This window comes from Pongo pygmaeus, chromosome 17 (assembly GCF_028885625.2).
Source record: "Pongo pygmaeus isolate AG05252 chromosome 17, NHGRI_mPonPyg2-v2.0_pri, whole genome shotgun sequence".
Taxonomy (NCBI): domain Eukaryota; kingdom Metazoa; phylum Chordata; class Mammalia; order Primates; family Hominidae; genus Pongo; species Pongo pygmaeus.
Window position 1 is genome coordinate 91,473,039 of NC_072390.2, and position 23,605 is coordinate 91,496,643.

The 23,605-nt window shown below is 38.4% G+C and overlaps 1 long non-coding RNA gene across 1 annotated transcript; it reads left to right on the plus strand.

Annotated features, from left to right (window-relative positions):
• The first annotated feature begins 310 nt into the window (after positions 1-310).
• Positions 311-20,125, plus strand: LOC129019116 (uncharacterized). The gene is made up of 4 exons (XR_010124204.1): positions 311-709; positions 15,383-15,484; positions 17,293-17,444; positions 18,745-20,125. It is a non-coding gene; the product is annotated as an uncharacterized LOC129019116 (long non-coding RNA).
• Positions 20,126-23,605: the final 3,480 nt, after the last annotated feature.

A 23,605-nucleotide genomic window follows, 5' to 3' on the forward strand; every position in this document is an offset into this window, starting at 1 on the left:
AACTCCCCAGCTGTTTGATCCACTTACAGGGCTAAGGAAGCCCAAAGATTTGGGAAAACTTCAGGTTTGAGGGTTTCCTTCAAATTCAGCATGTTATTAGCATAGTTTACTTTTTTTTCCTTATCAGTGAATATTGTATCCTTTGCCAATAACAACACATCTCCACACATAATGTGCCTAAAAGAAAAAAGGAGAGAGCAAGACCAGAGTGTTCGGGTGGTAGTAGAGTTCCTTAACACAACCCAAACACACAATGCTCAATATGTCATAATGGAGATACCAGTCTTAAAAGAATTTCATCAGTCTCCAAAGACACCATTGCCAGGAACCATGCCACACCATACCAGTCAGTGAGCCAGGCTGGTTCTTCTTATCGCAAAAGATCAAATGGCCAGGAACATGAGTCATCTGCAGATTCCTGCTAATGAGCAGAGCCCCGCAAGAGGGTTGACAAGACTGAAGCCCAGAGTTCTTTGTCCATGAATGTTGGACAAGAATGAGCAGCCCCTGCTTCTCTTAACTTCGAATCTGCTTTAGCAGAAAGAGCCTAATGGAAAAGCATGCCCTGCACTTCTGTTTTCCGTGAGGAGCCAGAAGTCATCAGCAAAGCTGCAGCCCAAGATGAGAGAAGCCATTCGCCTCCTGGGGCCTCCATGGAGGGAATGCCTTTGAGATGACAAGAGCTGGGGTGTAGGAGGAAGGTCATTTTGTGAGTGTGTCTTCATTTTGGTAGATTTTCTTGCAGATGTTTCCAGATGATCATGTCTTTATAGTGGTCTTAGTAGACTGGCAGCTTTAATACTTTAAAACAGAAAGAAGTTACCACCTTAGCAATGCTATTAGTGTCACAATAGGTGGTCGTTTGTAATAAGAATCCTTGTACCTGGGATAAAAAGACAACTCTGCTTTTCCACCATGATGATAGATTTTCTGAAGCCTTGGCTGAGCAAGTGGTTTAAATTCGGGTGTAGCTTCCTGGAGAGGAAGCCTTTGGCCATAGAACAAAAGTAATCTTGTTCTAAAACAACTCCTGTGAGATCTCCTTAAACGTGGGAGTTAACCAGGGCTCCTCAAATGATCCAACAGAGATATTTCTAAAACAGAATGCTCTCAGCAATCTGGAATATTAAGTCCTTGACTTAATAATGATCAATGATTTGCAAAGAAGCCCCTAAATCAGGGTCTTCAACCTTGGCACGATTGACATTTTAAGCTGGATAGCTGGATAATTCCCCACTGTAGGGGGCTGTCCTGTGCACTGTAGGAGGTATAGAAGTGTCCCACTAAATAAAAGTAGCAGGAAGATCTCCTATGTTTTGACACCAGATTTCAGCCAATGCCTGATGCTTTGCTCAGTGAACCAGCAAATTTTACCATATCACACTTTAGCATTTAGTAAGGGAATGTAAAAGACACCCTTTCATGTTCTTCCAAAAGATTTTCCAATAGAAGCAACTCAGAATGAACCCAGGTGATTCCAATGGTTTCCAGGAATTCTCATGTTTCATGCATGGGATGTGGCCCCATGGTGCTCAGATCCTGCCTTATGAATAACTGTCTCATCCTCCTCAGGGAACAAATCCTCCAGCTTTTGAAGGACACCCAGACAGGTTGCTTAATGATCATTGGGACATTGTGGCACCGATTTTTTTAATGAAATACACATAAATATCCTGAGCCTGGGGGCTATTTCTCTCTAGTCCTGATGGCCTCTCTCATCTTAAAATAATTTACAGGAATTCTGCAATTATAGTAGGTCCCGGGTTGTTTTTCCTTGCATCACTTTACAGAGATACTTATCAAAAGCCCAAACAAGGCACCATAAATCGTTCACTTCCTTGGTAGGCTCATATAGTTCTGAGTCCCATGTGGTCTATCAAAAGGTCACTTGGTGAGAGGCCAAGCTGCCAGACGTCTTCTCTCATTGCTTTTTAATTTCCTCTCTTCCTTTCTTTATTCTCAGAGATACTACATCTTTAAATAAAAGACAATGCACAACTTTAAGGGAATTTCATTTTAAATAAAATGTTCTCGAATTTAAAAAAGAAGAAGGAAAAGGAGAAATGAGGGGGAGGAGGAGAAAAAGAAAAGCCTCTTCTTGATAACTTGCCTGGACTTCTTGGCTCGGGGTACTGGCTGGGCTCCCACTCGTTCCATTCCATACAATCGGTTACTTTCAGACAACTAGTCAATGGTACCAAAGCTAAACAAAAACGGAGCGCGCTCATTGACTATTTTTCTTAAGCCTTGCTGTTTACAGAAGATGAGCGTCGTCTGCCTTCGCTAGCTGGTCTTTCTCCGTTGGATGGCTGGCTTCCTTCGTTGAGTCCGTTGTTGCTGCACTGGGCTTTGTGCAAGGGACTCGTTTCTTGCAGGTGGCCAATTTCCCATCTCCCTGATGTCCCCCCTTCCTCTGTGAATGGTCTCATTCCAGCAAACCTCATAGTCAAATGAGTGGGTGGTTTGGGGACTGAAGCACGCCACGGAAGACTCATTTCTTTTGCCATTAACTCCTGAAGCCCCGTCCATAGTAATCAGAACATTCTGTCCAACAGATAACAAAGTCTGCATTTTGTCTCCTCTTTTGATCTATGAAAAATCATGTATCTCATGGCTGTATATGAAAGCAATCTGAAAAAGAGGTTTTTTCCTCCTTTTGACAAATGTTACTGGAACAGAAACTCTCTTGTTCCTCTCACTTCTGTGTTTCTTGATATTTTGAACTGGATAGATGAATGAATCAATGAATAGTTGCAACACAATTCTGAAAGAGAAAGTTTTATTTTAAAAAACAAATTGATAGCACATGTGTGCTATCACACATGTGGACAAGGATTTGCATGGAACTCTCTATCCTTTGTTATAATGTAATTGTGGTATTATCAGTATATATATTTTTTTCTTAAATTAAGATGTAGTTGTTAATATGCTTCATTCATACCCTGGGCTAGGCTCCAAAGATACAGTAGTCCTTAAGTGGGGTTGTCATTTTATACATGTATTTGTAATGTATTTTACATTAATCCTGTATTAGGGTGGGTTTCACACACCAGAAGAGAGGACAATCTCTGATCCTAACTCATGGCTATGACATGAAATGACTGGTTTGTGTCTAAAAAGAATGTAAGCATTTCCTTGCCTGCTTGCTGAAACACCTTGGATGGAGAGACTATCCAGACTTAAGCTTGAATTAAAATGCAAGAAAATTCTTAGAAAATCACTAGGCAGGTAGGGGAATTAAATGATGTGCCACAAAACTGAGTGGGAGAGAGAGCAAAGAGTCCCATATCAAAATCCTACCTGCCTTAACCTTATTTATCACCTGTGATAAATTCAGTACTAAAGTAATTCCTATTTTGCTGGGCTGATGTTATCTCAAGAATAAAATAAGTATAAATCCCACATCTAGAAGTCCCTCATTTACTCTTAGGAAGGAAAGCGTGACACAGAGGGGGATGGTTGTGCTTTATTGAAGGGTGATATGCGTGGGAGTGGTGATTTTTAAAATGCTAAAAATGAAACCTACTAAGATTGTTAACATAAAAATAGAGTCAAGGTAAATCAATCATCATCAAAAACAACAACAACAAAAGATTCCTTGATTTAGAAGGTGATCATTTAATCAAACCTTTATTCTTTTTCTGTTGAAAGCTCTCCAATCTCACACTAAGAAAACAACTATACATCCAGGTTATTCTGAACCATGGAAAAAAACAGAGTAAGATTATTTTTTGTTATTTAGAAAAATGGAAACATTTTTAACTTCAAAAATTTAAATAGTAGTTTTATTAGTATCTTTTGTTATTACCTGTTCTGAATTCTTTTCAAAGAAAAAAATACAAAGGAAGCAAAGGAACAACGAAAATTAAGGGATGATGAGAAAAAAGAAATGAAGGGAAGGAAGAATGAAAAAATAAAGGAGAACTATAGGAAGAAAGGAAGGAAAGAAGGAGAAAATATTCTTCTAACACTTATAAAGACAGGTACGCTAATATGGAAGTACTGACATAATCAGCAATTAATATAATATCATAAACTACTCATTTAAAATTATTTTTGAATATTCCACTTGCAGAAATATGAAAGTCATATTTTTTCTATTCCTCCTGCTAAGAGCAGATAAAATTCCTGCACATTACATATAAAGCAAACTTCAAAAGACTCTAAAAGTTGGAGAGAAGAAAACAGACCATCAGCAGGACCTTAGAACCCCAGGAAACACACAGTGGTGGTTTTTGTTGGTGGTGGTGATTTATTTATTTGCTTTTTGCCTCAAATATATTAGACTTGTTACTAGAGAAGCCAGAAACCCAGAAATATCCATAGGCACATAGAAAGAAACAGAGAGGAAAGCTTGTTCCCCATAGACAAAGGACCAGAGGAGGCACTGCTTAATAAGAGTGAAAACTCTTAAGTGAAACTCATTTTATTCCAGCCAAATACCACAAAAATCCGCAGCCCACTCCCACCCCTACCAGCACATGGAAAGTTTGGACTTCCATCATGACAGAGCCATAATGAGGCACCCAAACCCTGTTCCATGATGTTGCCTAGGAAGGCCAAATGGTGAGTCTGGACTTCCAGCTCACCCACGGTAACAAAGAAACCTTCCCCTCCCCACAGGCATGGTATCAGAAGTGACCTCCTGGACAGTCAGGATTTTTATCACTAAACAATAGGAACAAAACCATCCCACCATAATGTCAGTGAAGGCCATATAGCATGCAGACACAAGCACACTGCCCCTCCCAGCCAGGTGGTATCAGCAAAGACCTAGTGGGGAGTTTGAGCTCCCAACCACATTTAGCACTAATGAGATGCCTTTACCTCTTCCTCTAACAACAGAGACCAAGTGGGGAACTTGGACTTCCACCCTACCTGGTTGTAATGAGTGGCATCCCCACCCTTCCTTCCTGTGCCATAGAAGTGTCAGAGAAGGTCTGCTAAAATAGAAGACTTAAGTGGGATCCAGAGACTCATAACATACTACACAAATGCTTAGGTTGTAACCAATACTTATTCATCATAGGAAAACCAAGAATATCTCAATTTCAATAAGAAAATACAATCAATAGACACCAATACTGAGATGGTACAGACGTTAGAATTACCTGTGAAAGATTTTGAAGTAGTCATCCTAATAATACTTCAATGAGCATGTACATTTTGAAAAAAATTAAGAAAGTCTCAGCAAAACAACAGAACATATAAAGAAGGACTAAACAAAAACTGTAGAACTGAAGAAAACAACTAAAATTTTAAAACTGAATGGATAGGCTCAACAGCAAAATGTAACGGACAGAGGAAAGAATCATTGAAGTTGAATATAAAACAATAGAAATTATTCCACTGGAACAACAGAGAAAAAGCAGCCTGAGAAACAAACAGCCTGTTGTTATGACTAAATAGCTAATAGTCATGGTGCCAGAGTCTGGGAAGGAGAGGAAAGAGAAGGTAGAGTTTACTCGATAAGATAATAACTGAAAAATATCCCAAAGTTGCACAGACATAAACCTATGGATTCAAGAAGCAGAAAAATTCCCAAACAAGACAAACCCAATGAAATCCATGAGAAGATATATCATAGTCAAAATCTGAAAACTAGAGTTAAAAAAAAAAAGCAGCAGGAGTGAAATGACATCTTACATAAAGGGGAAAAACAATTGAAAAGATAGCAGATTTCTGAAAAGAAACCATGTAGTCCAGAAGAAATTGCTATGACATTTTTCAGGTTCTGAAAGAAAAGAACTGTCAACTCATAATTCTATATCCAGGAATTAAGGAGAAACTAAATACTTTCAGATGAAAAATAGCTAAAAGAATTTGTTGCCAACAGATCTCTCCTAAGAAAATGTCTATAGGAAGTTCTTTTTTTTTTTTTTTTTTTAGACAGAGTCTCGCTCTGTCGCCCAGGTGGGAGCGCAGTGGCGCGATCTCGGCTCACTGAAAGCTTCGCCTCCCGGGTTCACGCCATTCTCCTGGCTCAGACTCCCGAGTATCTGGGACCAAAGGCACCCGCCACCGCGCCTGGCTAATTTTTAGTGGAGACGGGGTTTCACCGTGGTCTCGTTCTCCTGACCTCGTGATCCGCCCGCCTCGGCCTCCCAAAGTGCTGGGATTACAGGCGTGAGCCACTAAGCCTGACAGGAAGTTCTTTAAACAGTATACAATGTACAGTTCACTCAAACTGGTAAAATGTCATCACCCGTAGACTTTAAGTTATGTATATAATGTAATGCCTAGAGCAACCACTAAAGAAGGCATGCAAAGAAATCACTAAAAAACTATAAATAAATAGAAATGGAATTCTAAAGAGTTTTCAAGTTACCCATGGAAAAGTAGAGAGAAGACAACAGAGAAACAAAACCAAGAGAGACAAACAAAAAATAAAATGACAGACATATGCCCTAACACATAAGTGACTACATTAACTGTAAGTGGTCTAAGTATACCAAGTAAGACTGAGATTTTCTACCTTTTATGACATTATGAATGGACCTGGACAACACTATGTTAACTGAAATAAGCCACATAAAGAAAGACAAATACTACATGACCTCACTTATATGTGAAATCTAAAATAGGTCATACTTATAGAAACATAGAATTACAGTGATGACTTCCAGGGGCTAGAAGGAGGAGGAAATGGGCAGGTGATAGTCAAAGGGTACAAAGTTTCAGTTATGCAGGATAAATAAGTTCTGAAAGTCTACTATATAGCATAATACCTATAGCTAGCAATACTGTATTATATACTTGAAATTTGCCTTAAAAATTACAATGATAATAAAAGGGGCATGAAGACATTTGGGGGGTGATGGATATGTATAGCCCTGACAGTGATGATAGTTTCACAGGTGTGTATTTATCCCCAAACTCACCGTGTTGTATACATAAAATATGTAAGCTTTTTACATGTCAATCATACCTTAATAAAGTTACTTTAACAAAAATGACAGAGATTTCCAGAGTAGACTAAAATACATGGCCCAACCATATGGTGTCAACAATGAATTCACATTTAGTAAAACAGTGTAAGCAGGATGAAAGTAAAAGGAAAGATATGCCATCCGAACATCAAAAGGAATCAGGAAGTGGCTATATTCATATCACATAAAGTAGATTTCAGAATAAAGAGAATTACTAGGGACAGAAAGGGACACCACCAGTAAATATGTAATGATATACTAATGTATACTGTGTAATATATTGATAATTTTCCTGGTAATTACATATATGTGTGTAATGTGCATTATATGTGTGTGTATATATATGTTATATATGTATATACACACATATATGTATATATGTATATATAAATACATATATGTATATATGTATTATGTATATATATTCCATATATACATAAGGTATATATATAATGTATGTGTGTTATATATGTATATAAGAATAAAATATTGATCCACACAGAAAAATAGAAATTGTAAATGTGTATGCATCAAACAATAAAACTGCAAAATATATAAAACAAAAACTGATAGACTTGAAAGTAGAAATATACAAATCCAAAATTATAATTGGAGAATTCATCATTTCACTCTCAACAATCGATAGAGAAACAAGACAGAAAATTAGTAAGGATATAGATGAATTCAACATTATCAACCAATAGGATCTAATCCATATTTATAGAACATTCCACCCAACAACAGCATGCACATTCTTCTCAAGTGCCCTATGCCAAGATGGGCTATATCTTGAACCATAAAATAAACCTTGCCAAATTTAAGAGAATTAAATCATATAGTACATGTTCTCTGACTACACTCAAATCAGAAACTATAATCAAATTAGAAAACAATCAATAGAATAATAAAAAGAAAGCTTCCAAACTCTTAGAAACTAACAAAAATATTTTAAATAATCCATGGATCAAAGACAAAATCTCAAGGAAAATTTAAAAATACACTGAACTAAACAAAATGAAACTATATTAAAATTGGTGAGATGCAGCTAGAGCAGTAAGAGAAATGTATTGCAATAAATGCTTGCATTAGAAAAGAGGAAAATACTTTAATCAGTAGTCTAATAAGTACTCATGTCAAAAAACTAGAAAACCAAATAGCAAAATAACCTAAAACAAGCGGAAGGAAACAAATAATAAAGACGAGAGTGGGGATCAATGAGATTAAAAACTGGAAAACAATAGAGAAAATTAGTGTAATTATGATATAGTTATTTGAAAATATTAAGAAAAATGCCAAAGTTCTTGCTAATTGAAAAACAGAAAAATTATTCATATTAAATGATTAATATCAGGAATAGAACAGTGGATAGTAATACAGATTCTGCAGACATTAAAGGAATAATAAGGGAATACCACATACAACTCTACAGCATAAATCTGACAACACAGATAAAATGGACCAACTTTTTCAAAATATACAAACTGCCACAGCTCATCCAATATAAAATAATTTGCATAACCCAATAACAATTTAATAAATAGGATTTCTTATTTGAAACGCTTAAAAAGGTAACTCCTGGCCCAGATTATTTTACTAGCAAAATCTACCAATCATTTAAAAAATTAACACCAGTAGTACACAATTTCTTCCAGAAGATAGAAGAGAAAGAAACCCTTCCCACTTCATTTTATGAAGTCAGTAGTGCCTTGATACTAAAATCAGAGACAGTGCAAAAAAAGAAAACTATAGACCAATAGCACTCATGAATATAAATGTAAAGATCTTTAAGAAAATATTATCAAATAGAATTCAGTAAAAAAAAAAAAATCTAAAATATGTCTGTGTGTAATGATCATGAGAAGTTTATTCCAGGAGTTCCAGGAGTTTAGTTCCAGAAGTTTATTCTAGTTTAATATTTGAAAATCAATCAATATAATTGTTATAGACTGAATGTTTATATCTCCCTCAAAAATCATAAGCTAAATCTTAACACTCAAAGTGATGGTATTTGGAGGTGTGCCTTTAGAAGTTATTAAGTCATGAAAGCAGAGCCCTCAAAGTGATGGTATTTGGAGATGGGCCTTTGAAAGCTATTACATCATGAGGGTAGAGCCCTTGTGAATGATACTAGAGATTCCAGAAAACTCCCTCATCCCTTCTACCATGTGAGGACACAGTGAGAAGATGCTTTCTATGAACCAGGAAGTGGGCCCTCACCAGTCACTAATTCTGCCAGTGCCTTGATTTTGGACTTCCCAGCCTTCAGAACTGTGACAAATAAATTTCTGTTGTTTATAAGTGACACATTTATAGTATTTTGTTATAGCAGCCCAAATGTACTAAGATAGTAATCCACCATACTAACAAGGTACGGAAGAAAGATCATATGTTTATATCAATTGATGCAAAAAAATTTTGACAAAATTGGACAACCATTTATAAAAAAGCCTCTCATAAAACCACGAATAAAGAGGGTCTTCCTCAGCTTCATAAAGAACATCCACAAAAAAAAAATGCAATTAACATTGTACTTCATTTTGAAATACTGAATACATTCCCTGCTAAAATTGAGGGTAAGGCAAGGATATCTGCTTTCACCACTGCTATTCAACAATGTGCCAGAAGTTCTAACCAGCACAGTAAAGCAACAAAAGGAAATAATAAGCATGCAGACAGAAAAAAAAAAGAAATAAAACTGCCCATATTTGCAGACTATCTATGTAGAAATCCCAGGATATTGACCAAAAAAAAAAATCCTTTAAAGCTAATATGTGAGTTCAGCAAGCTCACAGGATACAAGAATAGCATACAAAACCATTTGTGCTACTATACAGTAGCAATAAACATGTGGAAACAAGCTAAATTTACACTACCATTTATAATCATTCAAAAAAGAATGATTTTTTGAAATCATTGGTAATGAATAATAATGAAATACTAACTGTAAATCTATCAAAACACACAGAACTTATATGTTAAAAACTAGGAAATACTGATGAAAACATTTAATCAATGTCTAAGTAAAGGAGACACATACCATATTCATGGACTGCAAGACTTAACATAAATATATCAACTCTTCCCTAATTGATATTCACATTTAATACAATTCCTATCAAAATCTCAGCAGGATTTTTTACAAATATATAAAAGATTATTATAAAATTCATAGGAAGGCCACAAGCCCTAGACCAGTGAAAACAATCATGAAAAATAAACTGGATGGAAACACACAAAATGCTATCAAGATTTACTTTACAGCTATGATAATCAAGACTGTGGTATTGACAGAGAAACTGACACATAGATCAATAAAACAAAATAGAGAATTCAGAATTACTCCCAGGACCATGGCCAACTGGTGTTTTACAAAGGTGCAAAAGCAATTCAATGGATAAAGAATAGTTTTCTCAACAAAAGGTGCTGGAGAAATTGGATATCCAGAGGTTAAAAAAAAAAAAGACCTCAAGCTAAATCTCACTTCTTATATTAGGTTGGTGCAAAAGTAATTGCGGTTTTGCCATTAAAAGTAATGTAATGGCAAAATCACAACTACTTTTGCACCAACCTAATACAAAAAATAATTCAAATGTATCATAGATACATAGATGTAAATGTAAATATAAAACTATAAAACTTTTAGAAGAAAACAGGAGAAAATCTTTGAGATCTGAGGTTTCTCAGAGTTCTTAGACATTAACACCCACACTTATAAAATAAAAATTTCAATAAATTAGACTTGCATAAAATTAAAAACTCTTTATCGGCAAAAGACCCTTTTAAGAGGATGAAAATACAAGCTACAGACTGGGAGAATATGTTTGCAAATACATTGAACTATGGGGTCATACCTAGAATACATAAAGAACTCTCAAACTCACCACTAGACAAAAAAATTGAAGTAGAAAATAGGCAAAAGACATTAAGAGACATGTCACCAAATAGGATACATGGGTAGCAACTTAAGCACATGAAAAGTTATTCAACATCACTAGCCAATAAAAAATGGAAAACAAGACCATGATGATATATGACTATATTCCTATTACAATAACTAAAATAAAAATTAGTGACAACACCAAATTCTGGTGAGGATGCAGAAAAACTGAATTCCTCATACACAGTGAAAGAGTATAGTTACTCTGGAAAATAGTTTGGCAGTTTCTTTAAAAGCTGTATATATACTTACCTTATGCTCCAGCAATTGCAGTTTTTGCATTTATCCCAGAGAAATATTTATGTTTCTACAAAAACATATAAAGAATTATTCATAGCAGCTTTATTTTCACTAACCAAGAACTGGAAACAACCAAAATGTTCCTTTAATAGGTGAACAAACTGTGATACAGCTATACCATGGAAAAGTACTCTGCTATGAAAAAGCACAAACTATGGATACATATAACTTGAATGATTTCAAGAGCATTAGAGTATTATGCAGAGTGAGAAATAAAAAGCCAATTTCAAAAAGCTGCATGCTATATGATACCACTTATGTAACATGCTCAAAATGGCAAAATCACAGAGACAGAAAATAGATTAGTGGTTGCCAAGGTTAGAGATTGGCAAGGGGGGTAGAAGTGACTATAAAGAGGTGGTATTAGGAAGTCTTCATGGTGATAGATGAATTCTGTATCTTGATGGTGGCAGTTGCATCAATCTATATAAAATGATAAAGTGACAAAGTGAAATGGAACCATACACACACATTGTGCCAATACAGGTTTCTTGTTTTGACGTGATGGGATGTTACCACTGGGGAAAGCTTGGTGACAGGTACGTAGGACTCTTTGTACTGTCTTTGCAACCTCCTGTGAATCGTTCTTATTTCAAAACAAGAGTTTTTAAAATTATTCTAGCTTTTACTTACAAAAGCAGTGCATCCATATGGTCAAAAAGTCAAACCGTATGTGAAAACATAAAATCAAAATCAGAATTCCCCTTTTCACCATGTCTATGCCCAGATCCACTCCCAAGTAATAAACATAATAAACAGGCTCTTCATTCTTCCATGTGAAATATGCACCATTGTTTGTGTAAGTTTCACTTTTTTTTTTTTTTTTTTTTTTGTGAGACACAGCCTTGCTCCATCGCCAGGCTGGAGTGCAGTGATACAATCTTGGCTCACTGCAACCTTCACCTCCCGGGTTCAAGTGATTCTCCTGCCTCAGCCTCCCAAGTAGCTGGGACTACAGGCACGCAGCACCATGCCCAGCTAATTTTTGTATTTTTAGTAGAGACGGGGTTTCACCACCAGGATGGTCTCGATCTCTCGACCTCGTGATCCACCCGCCTCAGCCTCCCAAAGTGCTGGGATTACAGGCGTGAGCCACTGCGCCTGGCCAAGTTTTACTTTTTTAACACAAATGAGATCATATGATACATGTTGTTTTACACCTTGATTTTGTTTTTTGGGTTTTTTTTTCTTTTTTTATTATTATTATTATACTTTAAGTTCTAGGGTACATGTGCACAACGTGCAGGTTTGTTACATATGTATACATGTGCCATGTTGGTGTGCTGCACCCATTAACTTGTCATTTACATTAGGTATATCTCCTAATGCTATCCCTCCCCCCTCCCCCCACCCCATGACAGGCCCTGGTGTGTGATGTTCCCCACCCTGTGTCCGAAGTGTTCTCATTGTTCAATTCCCACCTATGAGTGAGAACATGTGGTGTTTGGCTTTCTGTCCTTGTGATAGTTTGCTCAGAATGATGGTTTCCAGTTTCATCCATGTCCCTACAAAAGACATGAACTCATCCTTTATTATGGCTGCATAGTATTCCATGGTGTACAGGTGCCACAGTTTCTTAATCCAGTCTATCATTGATGGACATTTGGGTTGGTTCCAAGTCCTTGCTATTGTGAATAGCGCCACAATAAACATACGTGTGCATGTGTCTTTGTAGCAGCATGATTTATAATTCTTTGGGTATATGCCTAGTAATGGGATGGCTGGGTCAAATGGTATTTCTAGTTCTAGATCCTTGAGGAATCGCCACACTGTCTTCCACTATGGTTGAACTAGTTTACAGTCCCACCAACAGTGTAAAAGTGTTCCTATTTCTCCACATCCTCTCCAGCACCTGTTGTTTCCTGACTTTTTTTTTTATTATACTTTAAGTTTTCGGGTACATGTGCACAACGTGAAGGTTTGTTACATATGTATACATGTGCCATGTTGGTGTGCTGCACCCATTAACTCGTCATTTAACATTAGGTATATCTCCTAATGCTATCCCTCCCCCCTTCCCCCACCCCACAACAGGCCCCCGTGTGTGATGTTCCCCTAAAATCTTTCTTGGAGATTTTTGTTCCAATCAACTTAGTCTTTTCTTTAAAGGCCACACGTCATCAGTTGTGTGTGCATCTCATCACCTATTTCATCATTCTCCTCCCCACAGATGTTAGGGGTGCTCCTAGACTCCTTCTGCATTTTGCTTTGCTCTGTGTTGCTATTGCAAACAATGCTACAATAAACAAATGAGCATCATCTACATACACCTTTGCGCCTAGCAGTGGTATGAGAAAGCTATTTCATGAGAGTCTAACCAACACTGGGTTTTATCAAACTTTTGAAATGTTTGACATTATGCTGTTTAAAGTGCTACCTTTGTACTTCTGGACACAGCCTTTCTTTGACTTAAGCAACACCGTGCCACCTGTTCCTGGTTCTCCTGCCTGGCAGGCCCCTCCTGATCTCTGTCCTCTGGTGGTCCCTTTTCTTTGGCTCAAACTTTAACCGTTTTCATCTGGAGGGCTCAGTGCTGGGTCCTCTTTCCTCTCTACATGGGCTCCTTGGGGATATGGTGCCAATTCCCTAGAATTTAAATACCACTGTAATGCAGGCAAGTCCCAAATTTGATTTTAAGCTCAGAGCTTTCATCCAAGTCCCAGATTTGTATCTATAACTTCTTACTTGACATATCTAATTAGACACCTCAAAGATATCTCAAATTTCTTAAGTCTAAAGCAAACAGAAGTCTTGGTTTTCTCCCTTTAAATTTTCCTGGTTTCACTTGAAGTCAATTCCTTTTCACTAAAATGCCTCGAAACAATCACTAAAGGAGAACACAGCTGCAGCCCCACAGTAGCCCTCACGTACGCCTTCTCCTGTCCATCTCCAATGCCCCACCTAAACAAAACCTCCAAACATGTTTAATTGTAATAAACCTTGCTGCCTGCTTCCTTCCATTCTCTCCTCAGCTGTAAAAGTTACCTTTTTACAACACAAACCTGTAAAGTAGATCAAATTATTTATTTGCTCAAAATCCTTCTATGGTTCTTCACAAGGCTTCGTTCCTCAAATTCCCACATGCTTTCTCCTATCCATTGTGTTAGAAACCTGTGGCTGCCATAACAAAATACCACAAACTGGGAGGCTTAAAACCACAGAAATCCACTCTCTCTTACCGTTTTGAAAGCTAGAAGTTCAAAATCAAGGCATCAGCAGGGCCGCACTTCCTCTGGAGGTTTCAGGAAGAATCTGGCTCTCCCAGCCACTGGTGTTGCTGGCAAACTTAGCATTTAAATTTAGCAGCCGCATCATGCCAGTCTCTGCTCATCATTCTGTGGCGCTCATCCATGAATCTTCTGTGTCTGTGTCCAAATTCCCCTCTTACGAGTGCACTACCCACTGGACTCGATCCCACCCTCATCCAGCATGACCTCGTCTTCACTTGATTGCACCTGTAGAGACCCTATTTCTGAGTAAGGTCACATTCTGTGTGGGTTGCTGGGGGTCAGGACCGGAACATATCTTTCTGTGGAACAGAGCCCACTACACCAATATCCCAGCTTCTCTTATACGTCTCTCCTCATCACTCGTTGGCTTCACACAGGGGCACCCTCCCTTCCTTAAAAGCACCCAGCAGCTCTGTCCTATTATAAGGCCTTTGGACATCCTATATCCTTCCTCTGGAAGGTTTTCTCTCCACCTCCCATTCTCCATGTGGCTAGCTGCTTTTCCTTTGGGTCTCCATTTAAATACCATCTCCTTGCCCACCCTAAGTCAGTAGGCCTCCTTTGCTGCTTTCCGCCTCAGCCTCTTAGAGTGCTTGTCAGCCTGGCATGGTGGCTTACGCCTGTAATCCCAGCACTTTGGGAGGCCAAGGCGGGTGGATCACCTGAGGTCAGAAGTTCGAGACCAGCCTGGCCAACATGGTGAAACCCCATCTCTACTAAAAATACAAAAATTAGCCAAGCATGGTGGTGGGCACCTGTAATCCCAGCTATTCAGGAGTCTAAGGCAGGAGAATCACTTGAACCGAGGAGGTGGACGTTGCAGTGAGTCGAGATCGTGCCATTGCACTCCAGCCTGGGTGACAGAGCAAGACTCCCTCTAAAAAAAAAAATTTTTTTTTAAAGTGCTTGTCATAGAATTTATGATTTCATCTTAAAATTATTTACTTTTCTTTGCTCCTTCCTTGAATTGCTCTCTGCTGGATAAGTGGTGGCCAAGAGAACCGCCTGTGCTGGTGGAAAAGCGCTGGACCTGCTGCCCAGCACCACAGCCGACAGCAGCAAATGGCCACTGAACACTTCAAAATGTGGTTGGTGCAACTGGGAAACTACATCTTTAATTTTAGTTCCTTTACATTATTTTAAATTTAAATAGTTACATGTGGCTAATAGTGCTTGAGTACTGGACACAGGCAATCTAGAATCTCAACTTTGGACCAGCAAATTTAGTGTAAGTCTTGTTGACATCTGTGTACATAGCAACTAGCTCAGGACAAGATATGTTTCTGTTCAACGTGTATTTTAAATGAATGGTAATAGAGTTTCGTTTTTATTCACACTTATTTAATTATAATGAGGTTGGGTATCTTTTCATGCATTTGTTCACCATCATTTTTAATTCTTTTATCCATGGGCTGCCCACTTTTCTGTACAGCTCTTTATTATCATAAGCATTTTTGCATCTTAGGAAATTCACCCTATGACTATCATATGTGTGGCAAAGTTTTTTGCAGATTGTGTTTGTCTTCTTACTTAGGCCTCTGCCATGTGAAAGCTTTAAATTTACATGTAATCAGTTTTATCAACCTATTATTTTATGGTTTCTGAGTATAAACTCTTAGTAAATTGTTTTTATAGTACATGTAAATGAATTTAACAATAACTGGATAGCTTTATATTCCTTTTTATCTCAGCATTTTTCAGAAGAAAAGACAACCCCAGCCATAGGTTAGTATTACAGTTGCATCATGTAATTTTTTCTCAGAAGATTCATAAACTTCCATGAACCAAATGGCCAATAACAACTACTAGAAGAAGTAACAGAAAATGAATGTCCACTGAGACTTTTAAAAAAGAAACATTTCTAATTCATTGAATTAAAATTTTATTTCAGAGTTGTTTGGCTTGATGTATAATTAGAAAGGAAAGTATCTCTTAAGAAACCCCATAAACTACCACAATAAGGCACCATCTCACGCCAGTCAGAATGGCCATTATTAAAAAGTCAGGAAACAATAGATGTTGGCGAGGGTGCGGAGAAATAGGAGTGCTTTTACACTGTTAGTGGGAGAATAAATTAGTTCAACCATTGTGGAAAAGTGTGGCGATTCCTCAAGGATATAGAACCAGAAATACCATTTGACCCAGCAATCCCATTACTGGGTATATATACCCAAAGGATTATAAATCATTCTACTATAAAGACACATGCACACATATGTTTATTGCAGCACTGCTCACAATAGCAAAGACTTGGAACCAACCCAAATGCCCATCAATGATAGACTAGATAAAGAAAATGTGGCAAATATACACCATGTAACACTATCCAGCTATAAAAAAGGATGAGTTCATGTCCTTTGCAGGGACATGGATGAAGTTGGAAACCATCAACCTCAGCAAACTAACACAGGAACAGCAAACCAAGTACTGCATGTTCTCACTCACAAGTGGGAGTTGAACAATGAGAACACATGGACACACGGAGGGGAACAGCACACACTGGGGCCTGCTGGGGGGAGGGAGGACATTAGGACAAATACCTAATGCATGCAGGGCTTAAATCCTAGATGACGGGTTGATAGGTGCAGCAAACCACCATGGCACATGTACACCTAGGTAACAAACCTGCACATTCTGCACATGTATCTGGGAACTTAAAGTAAAATTTTAAAGTAAAATAAAATGAAAATGAAAAAAGATGGAAAATAAAAAGAAACCCCATATACCAATACAGTTGCTCACAGGTATAACCAAAAGTAGGGTGCCAAGGGACAGGATACTCACGTTGGGCACTCCCATGCACCTAAAGAACTGAAATAAAAACTTCACATCAACACTGCCTCATGGGCAAGTGACTCACTGACCTTATATTCCTCTGTTTCTTTCCTAATGCAAGGGGACTCTCGCCCATTTCCCACAGACCTATATACCCTGCCTGCAAACCTGACTGAAAGGCCCACACACCACACCAGAGAGATGTGGAGGGATGGAGCATTCGTCATAGACAGCATTGGAGCCCCCATCCCGGAACCCTGAGCATGCCTGCAGGTAGTGGAGGGTTTGCCTTCATCAGCAAACACCAGATGCCTTTCACATCTTACCCACAGGGCTCCAAATTATTGTATTTTTCATCGTCGTTTAATCAGTGTTCCTTCTGTTGTGACACCTGACAGACACTGCCAATGATGGTGGGTGATCCCAAATTTGAACAATTCATTGTTGACTGTAACAAATACCTGTCAATTTTAAACTGACAATTTCTACTTATGTTAAATTGCAGAAAAAAAGATAAAACACCCTCTCTTATGGTATTATGAAAAGAAATAAGAAAATATTTGATATGTGCTTTTACAGGTTTGAACAAAACCTGAAAGCTTTAGCTTTCATATTTTCCAAAAAAAGACAAAGAAAAAGAAGAATGAATAGAACAAAGCTGGCATCATATTGTATCAGATTGATGGTTCCATCACAAAGTTTTCTCTTTGTACAAATGCACATATGTCTACATATACCCTTACATCTGAATATTTGAATTTAGATTTCATTGCATCAAAATTTTAAAAGTAAAACTCATTACCAATAAAGTGAATTAGGAAAATGTTTCTGGCTCCAAAAGTCTCTACTTCTTAAAAGGAACATAATTATAAGGGCTATAAACATTTGAATCATTTCCTCAAACATGTACAAGTATGTGCCTGGTGAATCTCTTCCATAGGAAACTCTAGCCCTTTCCCTAATGGCACATTTTCTTAATGTCTTTGCTGTTCCTGAGTTCATTTCAATGCACGGTTACTTGTTATATCCGACATGAGTTAATACTGCAGTAAAAAATATTGAAAGGCATTTCTCCACCACATCAACTCCCTCCACCTGCAGAGGAAGGGATGGAGAATGAGACTGGGAAGAAGGAAATTCACTGGTCCCAAAACTCCTGGGATCACATTTAAAACTCAAATTGGAGGAAGAAGATGAGAGATGAAGGGAAGCTAGAATAAGTACCTCTCAAAACAAAGAAGAGAAATGCCCCTCTAAAAACTACACCCTAAAAGTAAACAGAGGAATTCGACATCCACAGTCTGGACTAAAAGATACATGCGATGGGCCCCTACATGGACACACCAAGCCAGCCCTTCCAAGAGTGCAGCCTGTGAGCTGACTCAGGAACCATATCTCCCATGATGGATGCTCAAAATTGAGAAGCACGTTTGCAAACACGATGATAATAGAAAGCAGGCTCCAAAACTGGAAACAGGCAATCTCCAAAAATATGCACTTTTATTTTTGCATTAATAGTCTAGACTGCGTTGCCTATAACAAACTCACTAATTACACTTTCATTCATTTACAGGTTATCAGTGGATGCCTCACCTTAGAAAAGTCCCGTAAAACTGAGGAAGATTGTGGGAGATATCCTTGGGGGTCATCTAGACCAGCACTCCAGCCTGCCCCAAATCTACAGATGAAAAAAGCAAAGTCCAGAGAAGTAACGTCTCAAGGTCACACAAGTCAGTCCCTATCAACGTCAGCACTAAAATCAAGGCCTCCTAAAACCAGTCGGATCATTGTTCCATTACAGCATATGGTAATTCTTGTTAGATGGAAAACAGAAATATTTAGAAGGTCCTAGGAGGGTCTTATTTCTTGAATGGAAAGTGAAGACTTGACATTCTTTAAGACTGCTGGTCAACTCCAGACAAGCTGTATTAAATAATGAAGTGGGAACAGAGACTGTGAAAAATCTAAGGGGAGGAAAAAAAAGAATCTTTAAAAAAACGCTATAGATTTCAAAGCACTTAGAATTACTATTTTCCTTTCATATCTTTGGCTCCTTCTTCTATTCTGGGTCCTAGTCAAATGTTAGTTTTACTGGAGTGTTCTATCGAGGCCAAATTAACACCCAAACTGGAATTAATACTCATCTTTGTTCTGCAAATTCAGACTCCCAGACATCACAGAGGTGCTGAACACATTTTAACACTCAGGGACATTTACACCAGAGAAATACATCAATTTACAAAAAAGTATGCGCCTCAAAACCCAACTCATACTGGCGGCCAGAAAGCAGTTTCCCTCCACCCGCGTCCTCTTCCTCCACTCCCTCCATCCTGTTGGACCTCCCGTGCACTGGACTACCTGGCCCACTCTGGGACTGTTGCAGCACGAGCAACTTTAGTGCCATGCTCTTAATTCCTCAAACACCATTACCTCTCTTTATGCTTAGCCCCAAGGTGGGAAGAAGGAAATAAATCTTGTTCCTTGTGGGATGTCACATCCTTGGGCATTCTGGGGCCTTCCATGCCAGGCCTCCAAGCCCTGGTGCGCCAAGGCTCAACATGGCTGAATACAGGGTTCCATTTCATCTTGGCGGAGACACGGACTTTCCACACACAAATTAACATTGTTTCATCTCATTTTGACACCATAATGTCTTTTCCATACACCTGCTCTGACGTTTTCATGAAATCAATGCATCCCAATCAACTGAGTAGGGAATTAGCATTGTTACACCAAACATTCTGAAAAGTGTGGGTTATTTTTCATATCTAAATATCTCATCCCCATATGCTGCTTTGGAAAGATAAATTCAAGATCTAACATACCGCAAATTTAAAATTCTAAAATATGCATATTTGATTTTACAATCCCCTTATTGGCAACATGTGCCATGCAAAGCTGTATTCATGCTTGGGTAAATGGGTAACTTTTAAAATAAATCAAATCTAGGATTTCATAGGAAATGAATCCCCTTTTAATGTTTCAGCATTTTTAAATTAAGAAATATTCCTGGATTTTCATTCCTGACATTACAAATAGTAATTATTCTTCTTGTGATTAATGGCAATGATAGTATTTCTGGTTTCTAAGATGTTTCTGCATACCTCCTACATGGAGGTATAATAAACTCAATACAATTCGTTTATTATGGATTTCATTTCCATGCAGAAAACTGAGGCTCACAGATGCTGCATGTGGTATGTAAGGCACCAGCTCTCATGGGGAAAGGAGGGAATAGAACTTCAATCTTTTGATTTCCAAACTACCATGTCATAAAGCACATGAGACAATAACCCTCTCAGAAATAGTGACTTTGCATACTACTATTCCTAATTGTTGCTTAAATGAATCTTAAATAATTTTTTTTTGTTTTTTGTTTTTTGTTTTTTGTTTACTTTTTATCAGTGTCATTTTGTGATCCAAGAAATAGCTAATCTAAATCAGCTATGTGTGGGCTCTGGGCAGTTAACTGAATGCTTGGAAGGGCCCACGTTAAACAGATTTTTGTCAAATAATGTTGCCACCACATAAGGTGACATGAAAAAGGCTTTTACGTGAAGTCTCAAACTGTAGTGCCCCCTATGTGTGCTGTGTGGGAAATGCCTAGGATTTGCTGATAAAGAAACATGAAAAGCAAACACAGAAATTGTTCTCATCCGTGTAAAATGGCAGGAATACTTAGTCTGCCAGGGTAAAAACATGCATTTAACAAATTTGAAACCAATGTTCCTCTATCTAAATGCCTAATTACTTACACTTTCTCCTCATCCCCCTCAAACGATTCTCACTCTAGAAGACCTTAACCAAATGCTGTTTTTTTCGTATTAACTCTTCCAGACGAAATGATAAATAACCTTTATGAATTCATTTTAATCAAACACACTAAACTATTATAACACATGACAATTCGTTTGATATCTGTGTTTATATTTCCACCTTCCCCACTCCCAAAATTTAGCCTATTAAATCCTTGAGGGCAGAGCTAGTATAATTTTCAAACCTCCAGTAATTAGCACTTGTTAAATAAACAAATTTAACAAAACATCTTCCTCACTTCCAAATATCTGCCTCAATTTATACTAGGCATGTAGAAAAACTATTAAATCAATATATATTCAAATCAATTCAACAAACACTGATTTGCACATCTAGTTTAGAGATGCAGTGTGACCTCCACACTTTTTCTCATAATGCAATAGCTTTTCTGCATTTTACAAAATACTTTAAGATATTTACCTATTTTGAAAACAAGTTGATATGGATGCACCTGACACTTAGACATAAGACATTCTGTAAAGAATACCAGAGCGAGAGGTGGATTCATTCTTCAAAGATCATTGCAACCTTAGTTTCTCCTCCAGGCTAAATTAGTGGAATTTTATGGAGCTTAAGGTGTTGGCACTCAGGAGAACAAGCATGGGGAATTTTGTTTCATTTTGCATATAACCCCATTCAGGCCTATTTGCTCTGCTGAGCAGTTAACTCCTCATGCCTCTGGTAATTCTAATGGGTGTATACTTAATAGAATTAATATTTTTGTGATTGTAAATAGTTCCACCTTCTTAAAGTTTGCCATAAATAGCCAAGTACTGAGGAAAGGAACATGTTTTTCTTTAGGTGCTAGACTTTTTTAAAAATTGTGGATATTAAAAATGGAACACTCACCACTGAGTATCATCAGTCATTCTCCCAATTCCAATGAGATTATTTCCAGATTCTGGTGTGGACAACAGGTTTGGGGCTGAAGGAAGCACATAACCTACATTTTCACACACACCTGGCGGGAAGATTGATCCTCAGCTGATCTATGCTTGCCCTAGTGACATCATGTGATGCATCATCAGTAACAGTCCCATTGCTGGCCAGGTCCACCCAAGGTCCTTAGGCGGTACAGATACCCACCACAATCTCATACATAAGGAGAGAAAATAGGATGTCCAAATGAGTCATGATGAGCCTACACTGAAAGCGTTTTGTGGCCCCAACCATCAGTTTCTCCAGAAATAAGTCTGCTACAAAGTGGAAGGTCCTGCTTCATTTCCCAACTCCCTCGTCAGGTGTGCTGAGGGCTGTGAATGCTTTAACAACATCCCAGCCCCGAAATGCAGCGGAGCCAGTTTCCAAGGAAGAACAGCAGTTGACCCCTAACAACAGGGCACGGGTAACGGATAAAAGCTCACCCCAATTTCGAAGTCGCCAAAAGAGTGATCACTGCTAGGCTTTTACCTCTGCTCAGGGTTCCATTTCCATGTGTCTAAGAGGTTATCGAGGTTTTTTTTAATTCCAATGGGTTGGCAGGGGAAGTTGTCGGGCTTTTGAGTGACGAAAACTCCTCTGCATGTGTGCCCATAAAACATTAAATGAGAAATACAGATGCTAGAATGCCCAAGTTGGAAGCTGAGAGCTAAACATCACAATGCGGATGTTCCCCATGCATTTGGACGAAACCTCTTGGACAAGATGCTGCACTCAGGAGCCTCAGTTCTTCTGCATATACTCCACCTCAGCCACTTCGGACCCGCCCGTCTATCAACGTTACAGGGCTAGGTTCCATTCGTCAATATTTAGTGAGGAAAAACTCTAAAAAACGGCGATGAATTGGAGAAAATCTTCACAATCTATACCTCCAACAAAGGACTAATATCCAGAATCTACGAGGAACTCAAAGGAACGGTGAATAGTTTTAATCACCATTATTACGCCCGTACTTAGCCGGAAGTGTGTCTCTCCAGTTCCCATCCGGCCGGACTTCAGACTGACTTCTTTTCAGGCGTTCTGGAGAGAATGCACGTGCCCTTCTCTCCGGATTCTGTGTACCCGGAATCTCATTAGTCTACTGATTGGGAATTGCAAGCATCAGCCAGGCACAATGGCAGCTGAACACTGATTTGGTATCAACGTGTTTGTGCTGAATCCCTCATAAACTGGGAAGATGTTTCTTTCTTAGGATCCCTCGCAGACCACAGCTTTCTCACAGGTACCCGATGGGGAGACAAGAAGTGTACACAGCTGACATCCAGCCTTCTCTCTGGCTGATTCAGGCGCTGAAAGCCACGTGGTCATCACGGTCTTCTGAAGATTATTAATGAGAAAGCCACTTAGAACAAAGCCGTCCACAGTTCTAGTTCTTTCATCTTGAAAACTAACAACACAAGGTCACTGCCCTGGAGGACTCCTTGGAAAACTGACACTTGTCCATTATGCAAATTCTTTGTTGATTGTTGTTGGGTCCAGAGTCTAGTTGTGTAGGGAACTAGAGAGAAAAAGAGAGAGAGAGAGGAGAGAGAGGGAGACAGAGGAGAGGAGAGGAGAGAGAGATTTGAAACCCATCTGACACCCTAAATGTGGGCAGGCTTGCAGACAGATATCTTGGAACTACGAGGTAAACATGGTCTAAATCCTCTGTTTTGGGAAGATAAGTGCTCAGAGTTCTG